This window comes from Spinacia oleracea, chromosome 4 (genome assembly GCF_020520425.1).
Source record: "Spinacia oleracea cultivar Varoflay chromosome 4, BTI_SOV_V1, whole genome shotgun sequence".
NCBI classification, from domain to species: domain Eukaryota; kingdom Viridiplantae; phylum Streptophyta; class Magnoliopsida; order Caryophyllales; family Amaranthaceae; genus Spinacia; species Spinacia oleracea.
Window position 1 is genome coordinate 78,589,390 of NC_079490.1, and position 8,694 is coordinate 78,598,083.

Sequence of the window (8,694 nt, forward strand, 5' to 3'; positions counted from 1 at the left end):
CACAAACTCATTAATCTACATGATAATAGTTTGACTGCAAGTTGTAGGTTTCTTCACTATCTAATAGAAGAATTGCATAGTTTTAGTGATTTGAACTCTATGCCTACTTGGGTATAGAACATCAAACAATAGAATATCAATAGCCACTTGAAAGTCCTTTGAATATTCTGTTCTCCTTGAAGCACTTGTAAAGTCTTCTAAGAGATGTCTATTCTTTAAAGCCACTTCTAAAGTTTTTAAAGAATAAGTTCGGATTTTCTGAAGCACTTCGAAAAGCCTCAGGAATGTCCGTTTATGTTTGTTGTTCGCCTCGAAGACTTTCGAGGTCTATTTTCTCCCACTTGTCATTTTGGAAACGAATCTCCAAAAGGACATTATTTCGAGCAAACAAACATTATGTTCTCAAAAATTCGTGGTAGAAACAATACCCTTGTGTCTCATTTGAATAAATCACAATGAAACATATATCTATACTTGGGCCTTAGTTTGTCGAATGACAAACACTAAGCTCCCACTGAGTTTTGCAACTCTCTAGATATATTTTATGAAAAGTTATTCTGAAGTTACTTTTCAATAGCTTTGACGAATTTGGTTTAGTTTGGTGGTAGTTGAGCATTTTGTTTAGAAATTATAGGAAAAGTCTTTATGATTCATCATTAATCGAATCAAGTACTAATTGACTTCGATTATTCCAACTAAGATATGCCATATCTTATGGACCTAGATTGTGAAATTACAACACACAATCATTGATGATCATATTTGGTCTCAAGTAATCATCAACGTGATCTAACCTAGATCTTTATGATTTCTTGCCAAGTGGATTTTATACTTCTGAATCTTTGAACTAGCCAAACAGATTCAACTTATATCACATTTGAGTAAATAAACCTATATTCCCTCAAATCCATGTGAAATAATGAAGTCATAAAATCTTTCTTTAGCTTTGAACTCTATTGTCTAGGCGTTCTAACAATAGTTCATATCTTTTGTTACTTTCAACAAGTAAGACTAGTCGTCTTAAATTGATCTAGAAATCAATGAACTTTCAAAAGTCCATCAAAATAGAGCTTTTGAATGTTAACTTGTTGATATGGTCTAAGCAACAATGCCAAAGATTAGTGGAACTCAAATCAAGGGGTTGATTTGAACCTAGTAATTAAAATTCTTTAAAGAGTTGTTTGTTTTAATCAAGCATATTGACTCAACCTGTAATTGACCATTTCATTCAAATAAACAAACAAACATTGTTTTTGTTTTTCTTGAATGTGAGTCTTTCTGTGTTTGAAAACAGAAATTTAGGTATGTTGATTATGGAACAAAATAGCCATTAAGTTCCAGCCTTTGAAAGGGCTTAAAACAAACTAGATGACCCTATAACTAATGTAGCTTTGCCATGCTTCATTTCCCACTTGTAGGCCATTAGTGTAGCCTAGCTTCCATTGTTTGAGTTATTACCGAAGTAAGAATCTCAAGCGGTATATGATACCAAGGAAGTTTGATTGTTAGGACACTTCTCTTTAAACATAAACTTATAGGTAGAAACAGAATCGTAAAGTCCTTCCATTTGTTCCTCGTTTTCCTATTTCTTGTACCATTTCTTATAGTCTTAAGAATTGATTTCTTTAGTGTTGACTTTTATACTTTGTTAGACATGTCCCATGTCACTCCAACAAGGTTCTTACCATTTAATTTATGTTGAATATTTTGTTTCAACTAGATGATCTTACCAGAAGCTTCTAAAGTTCTCTAAGCATTGATCTATTCGAATGTCTAGGGACTAGACTCATTCGAGAATTAAATGGACAAAGATATTAGGTTGTTAACCATTGGTAAAGCTGAGTGTTTATACTCAATGCTTTATGATCTCAAAACTACATTGTATTTTTAATTCACAAGCACCAATCGGTTTGCCATTCGATTTTGATACTCGAAAACAACCATAAAAGTCATTAAAAGAAACGTACATTTAAATTGCTCATTTTCTCTCATTTCCGTGAATCGTTCTTGGATTCATTACCAATCAAGGAAATTTACTGTTACCTTTCTAAAAGGATTTATTGCAGTGCAAGATATTTAATTATAAACAATAATTAAAAACATACATTGAAGCATGCAAAGTCTAAACATTTATCATGAATAATAACTTGAAAATTAAAGCAATCATGCAATTTAAACAAGTCATTAGCATTTTATTCGAATTATGTGTTCCGGCAGGTGTGAATAAAATGATTCCAAGACCCTAAAACCATTGAAGAATTAAGCACAGTTTGTCGACTCAATTCTAAAACATTTTAAGTAAGCAAAAGCCTTTTGCTAATAGTCTAGAAACTACTCTTGGTTGATAGGTACGTCTAAGAACTTATTAGGTAAACTTATCGATTTTGCCACGACATAAAAGGACTCCTTACTTATATCGTTGAGTTTCACCAAAACTAACATGTACTCACAATTATTTGTGTACCTTGCCCCTTTAGGACCAATAAGTAACACCTCGCTGAGCGAAAAACTATTACTAGATTGATGTAAAGGATATCCAAGCAAGTTTATATTTTGGCATGGCACCTTTTAACTCAATTTTTAAGTTTGGAACTTAAGGCTCTTACTATGTTGGTTAGATTTTAAGTGAACTAAAATCCTGAATCATGCAACATAATCAAGCCACAATCTCATGCATAATTAAGACATATTTAAAGCAATAAATAACTTAAAGCATGCATAAGATAAATGTGATCTAGTATGGCCCGACTTCATCTTGAAGCTTCAACTTCAAAGTCCGTCTCGAAAATCTCCGTGGGAGGCACCATTTTCTTCAAATAGGAGAAGCTATAATTAAACTAATTACAACTATTTGATGGTACGTAGACCATATTTGAATTGAAAAACAATTTTGGTACTTTTAGACCAATTACATTCAAATTAATGGTACGCAGACCATATTTTCTATCCTATTTGGGCCATACTAATCACTTCATAACCTGCAAAACAGTACATATGCAATATATACCATTCACGCATTCATTATCATGAATGGCCCACATAGGTGGTTAGTAAAACACATTATGCATCACATAAACATTTGCATCAATTAATCAAGGGCACCAATAATCTACAAATTATTCAGTCCTTATTAATTCTAATCAAGTTGTTTTAACCTTAAGGATTTGTAGACCTAATCAAGAGTTTATGACTAAAAAGGGGTCCCACTTAAACCAATAAATTCATATGCTTTACTAATTTTAAACATAAAAATGTATTTCTAGTCTAACCGGAAACATACAAATTTAATTAAAATTTAAAGCTCATATAAATTTATAATTGAATCCATAAATTTAATTTAATTTCAGTCGTATTTAAATTAATTCATGATTTTAATTTTAGTAAAATAATTAGAATAAATAAAATTTATTATAATTACAATATTCAAAATTAAAATCCAAGAAAATAATTTAAATTATTAATTTTAAAATTAATTAAAATTACGTAAACTGAAAATCTCAAATTAAAATTTCAAAACGATCTAATCGCAACGCAACAACCCCATGCAACGCACGCCCATGGGCCACACGCACACAACCATCGCTGGCCATGTGCGCGCAGCCCATGCGCTGCGTCGCATCGCTGCTGCTCCCCATCGCAAGGCATCAATAGAACACGCGAGCGAGTGCTCGCTGCACGCGCCAGCGCTCGACGCAACAAGCATGCTGCCGCAGCCCATCGCTGGGCGCAGCGCTTGTCGCACGTCGCAACAAGCAAGCTGCTCGCCATCGCTGGGCGCAGCGCTCGTCGCACGTCGCAACAAGCACGCTGCACGCCATTGCTGGGCGCAGCGCTCGTCGCACGTCGCAACAAGCACGCTGCACGCTATCGCTGGGCGCAGCACTCGTCGCACGCACACTAGCGCTCGCTGCGCGCGAGGCTCCGCATGCTTGCGCGAGGCAGTGCGCGCTGTGGCGCAGCACGCTTGCTGCCCACACGCGACTGCTCGCTCCTTGCTCTCGCCCTTGCCCATGCACCCATTGCTCTCAGCCCACGACACAAGGCAGGGCTGCTTCCTTGTGCTCGTGCACCATGCCCTTGCTCGCTGCATTCGTACCGCATGGGCGACGAGCTCCCTTGCTCGTCGTCGCATGCCCGCACTATACATGCGTACCATAAAAATTAAAAATTTATATTCAAAATTAATGACAAATTAATAAATAATATTAATTTCATAATTTTAGGGCGAAAAATCGAAAATTTATTATTTAATTGATTTCCGATTAACATGGATTCAAGTCTAGGTCATAAAAATTTAAAATTTAACATAAATTTACAATTTTTATGGTGGTTTTTAATCATAGGTATCTAATTAAATTATAACTAATTAAGAAAATCAAATTAATTCTAAATTATTCCAATTTTCAACAAATTAATCATAATTACAAATTAGATTGCATAATTAACAAGGCTAGGCATTCAAACTTGTTAAACATATACAGTAGGTCAATCAAAAATTCAAGATTTATCAACAAGAATCGCAAATATTTAATTTAACATCTTAAATTTACGAAATTTTGCATTCGAAAAACTAAAACCTCCGAAAAGTCATAGTTAGGCTTCGAATTTGAGAATTCTGGGTTCGGCCGGAAAATAGTTTTTTTGTCAAAATTTTAGAATGCCTTTTACATGCGGAATTCACACAAAAATCACTCGATTTGGATGAGTAACGAAGAAACTGCCGAAAAACTGCGTACGTATAATTAAATAAACGCAATTTGCAATTAATTAACAATTACGAAAATTAATCACCCCTTTTTAATTCTTGCAAATTTGTAATATTTAACCATGTTTATGCAATTTAGATTATGAAAATAATAAGAGGCTCGTGATACCACTGTTAGGTTATGATACATATGACAATTCATAAATCATGCGGAAAAACCATAAAGCCAGGAAAGCATATTATATTCACATAATCATTTAGCATAGAATTGATGCATACATGTTGTAGCGTGCCTTCCCTAGCTGCGCCCGAACCGAACAAGAACAAGTCTTTAGGACTCCAAATGTCGTCCCTCCGTAGATAGTCCACAGTACGTCCGGATCCGCCTCAAGTTAGACCAACTAGAATCGCCCTTAAGGTTACTAGGAATTTCGGCTAGTGTTTGCAAGTGTATGGTTAATTTTATTTCAAAAACTTACCCTTTGAATACTTCAATCGTTTCTGCAAATAATGACCCTAGGCCCTTATTTATAGAGGTATGGAAAAGGAACTGGAATCTTATTAGGATACTAATTAGTTAAACTAGAATCCTAGTAGGACTATAATTAATTAATTTTATCCTTTTAGGATTAGGAATTTAATCATCAAACAAATCCTATACAATTTAGGTTTCGTATGTGAACACAAACTCTACACGAGCATGACCCACGAGCGTGCAGGCCATGCCCGCGCACAGCCCACACGGCCGCTCGGCCCACGCGAGCCGCAAGCCCACGCGAGCAGCAGCACAGCTCGCAGCCCATCGCTGCGCGCGCTGCCATGGCCTGCTGGGCCTGGCCTTGCGCTGGGCCTGGCGTGGCCTTGGTTGTTCGTGTGGCGCGCTTGGCTTGCTGGGCGATGGCCTGGCTTCGTGCTGGGCCCTCGTCCAGCAGGCCTCGTCCGATGCTTATTCGTACGATACGCTTCCGATTAAATTCCCGGTTCCGGAATTCATTTCCGATACGAACAATATTTAATATTTCCGATCCCGGAATCAATTTTCGTTTCGAACAAATATTTAATATTTCCGTTTCCGGAATTATTTTCCGATTCCGATAATATTTCCGATTCTGACAATATTACCGTTTCCGGCAATATTTCCGATTCCGGCAATATTTCCATTTCCGATAATATTTTCCGATACGTACCATGTTTCCGTTTCCGGCAACATCTACGACTTGGATAATATTTATATTTCCGATACGATCCATATTTCCGTTTCCGGCAATATCATCGTTTCTGCAGAATTCATTTCTTGCTTGTGAAGATCTCAGCTCCCACTGAAACCAAGATCCGTCGATTCCGAATATCCATAGATAGAGTATTTAATGCCATTAAATACTTGATCCGTTTACGTACTATTTGTGTGACCCTACGGGTTCAGTCAAGAGTAAGCTGTGGATTAATATCATTAATACCACTTGAACTAAAGCGGCCTCTAGCTAGGCATTCAGCTCACTTGATCTCACTGAATTATTAACTTGTTAATTAATACTGAACCGCATTTATTAGACTTAACATAGAATGCATACTTGGACCAAGGGCATTATTTCCTTCATGTAGCAACCATGGGAATCAAGCATTTTGGAGAATCGCTTTGATTTTCTAAGTATTGTTTTAGAACATCTGTTAGATCTATGTTTAAAACAATTGGTTTAACCATTTCATATTTATGAAATTTATTATTTCATATTCATTTAATTGTGGTTTAGAATTAAATGATAAGTCCATGTGATTCAAATCATTCAAATGGGATGTCAAGATGGATTCTTCGACAAAGAAACACCCATAAGTGAACTTGAATATTGAAGTCACAAAGGATCCATAATCCAGGTCATTGAAAGGTGGACGACCAATGACTAATGAAGATTAGATTGCAAGAAGATTACTTAAATCTGTATCTTGAACTAGAGTGACTGGATGTCAGAATCTTTTGCATAGATACTTATTGGATCTTGTATCGGATTGACCATGAGAACACTTTAAGAGGTTAAAGTCATGTCATAGGTAGTTCTCATTAATGGTGATTAGAAACCGTTCCTCAGAACATGAGCGATTATGTCTGCTCATTTGAGAATTAGTTCGCTTTGATGCTAGCTAAACGTCGCACCGTAAAAGGAGGCTATAAAAGCAGTTATTAAGCGTACTATGAATCAAAGTGAGTGTTCATAGATTGCAAGAATGGATTGTCCTCCTATCTTTGATAGGATATGGTGTTGTTGTGTAACAAGGCCTCTCGGAGAGTTAGATACTGTAAAATGCATGGCCGTGCTCAGAATGGTTAAGGCTTAACCTTCTGCAAAAGTTTGACAGTTGAACTCTGTAATCCGAGAAACACTTCTGGACCTAATAAGGATGACTTGGATCTTACCTTATGTTCAGTAAGTAACACTAAGAGACAAAGGAATGTGAATGCACACTTGTCCGAATGACAAGTGGGAGACTGAAGGAAATATGTCCTTCACCCAAGGTGCATTAAGTCTAATACCAAGGTTCAGATTAATTGCGAACAATTAATTCAGTGAGATCAAGTGATCGGAACAGCTAGCTCGAGAAATGCTTCCGATCAGTGAGTTCTAATGAATATTAAACTCACAGCTTACTCTTGACTGAACTTACAAGGTCATACCAATGACACGTAACAGATCACCGGATTAAATGAATCGGAAATTCATTTAATAGCTTTTCGGGAATTAGTTGGAAAACGTATTATACGGTACGACCTTGCATCGGAATTGTATATCGTATCGCGAATATTCGTACGCTAGGCGAAACGAATAAATCGTATCGTACGACGGTGATTCGTCGTATACGAAACGATAAATAATATATCGGAAATATATTTAATCGCAGATACGAAAGGGGCAACGCTGCCAGCCCAACGAGCCAAGGCGCACAAGCGCGCAAGGCCCACTGCGCGCAGCAGCGAGCCAGTGCGCAAGGCCCATGCCTTGGCTGGGCGCGCGCACACGCAAGGGGCAGCAGCAGCAACGCACACAGCGCGGCCCAAGGCCCAGCGACTGGATGTGCGCGTGTGGGCTTGCGCGGACGAAGTGCTGGCCGACCTTGCCTTATGGCTTGGTCGGTTAATAAGGTTATGTAAATAACCTTCTAATCCCTTTTCCAACATAACACAATTCATACACACAACCCTAGGAGAAAACAGAGAACCCTAATTCTCTCTGTGCCTCCAAAGTGTGTTCATCCCAAAAGCACAAACTCTTGATCAATTGTCTAAGCTATGATAATCAAGACGGATCTGATCATGTCGGTGAACCAAGTAGAGGAACGACAACTAGAGTTCTAAGTTCGTGTTCGTTGACAATTTGTGGAAAACACGCTTCAAACGTAAGTCTGCTTAATCTGTGCTTTATACATGCTTCCTGGCTTTGGGGATTGTTTCCGCACATGTTATTATGTTTAACTGTATTCCCCAATATCGAACACCAATGCCAAGTTATCGCAGTGCGGGTTTTACTGCCCTACTATGTTCAAGGATGCACAAGATTTTATCATGGCTTATGATGCATGCCAGAGGGCCGGCACTATCTCGAGGAGACATGAGATTCCACAGAACGGAATTCTTGAGGTCGAGATTTTTGATGTGTGGGGGATAGACTACATGGGACCATTCCCATTGTTCAAGGGTAATCTGTATATCCATGTTGCTGTAGATTATGTGTCCAAATGGGTGGAAGCCGTTGCCTCGCCTACTAACGATGCTAAGACAGTCATCTCCTTATTCAAGAAAATCATCTTCCCCAAATTTGGAGTACCAAGGGCATTGATCAGTGATGGGGGGTCGCACTTCCATGAGAAGCATCTGGATGCGCTCCTGCGCAAATATGAGGTCTACCATCGTACGGGACTAGCCTACCACCCTCAGACGAGTGGGCAAGTTGAGGTCTCCAACCGGGAGATCAAATCTCTACTTGAGAAAGTGGTGGCGA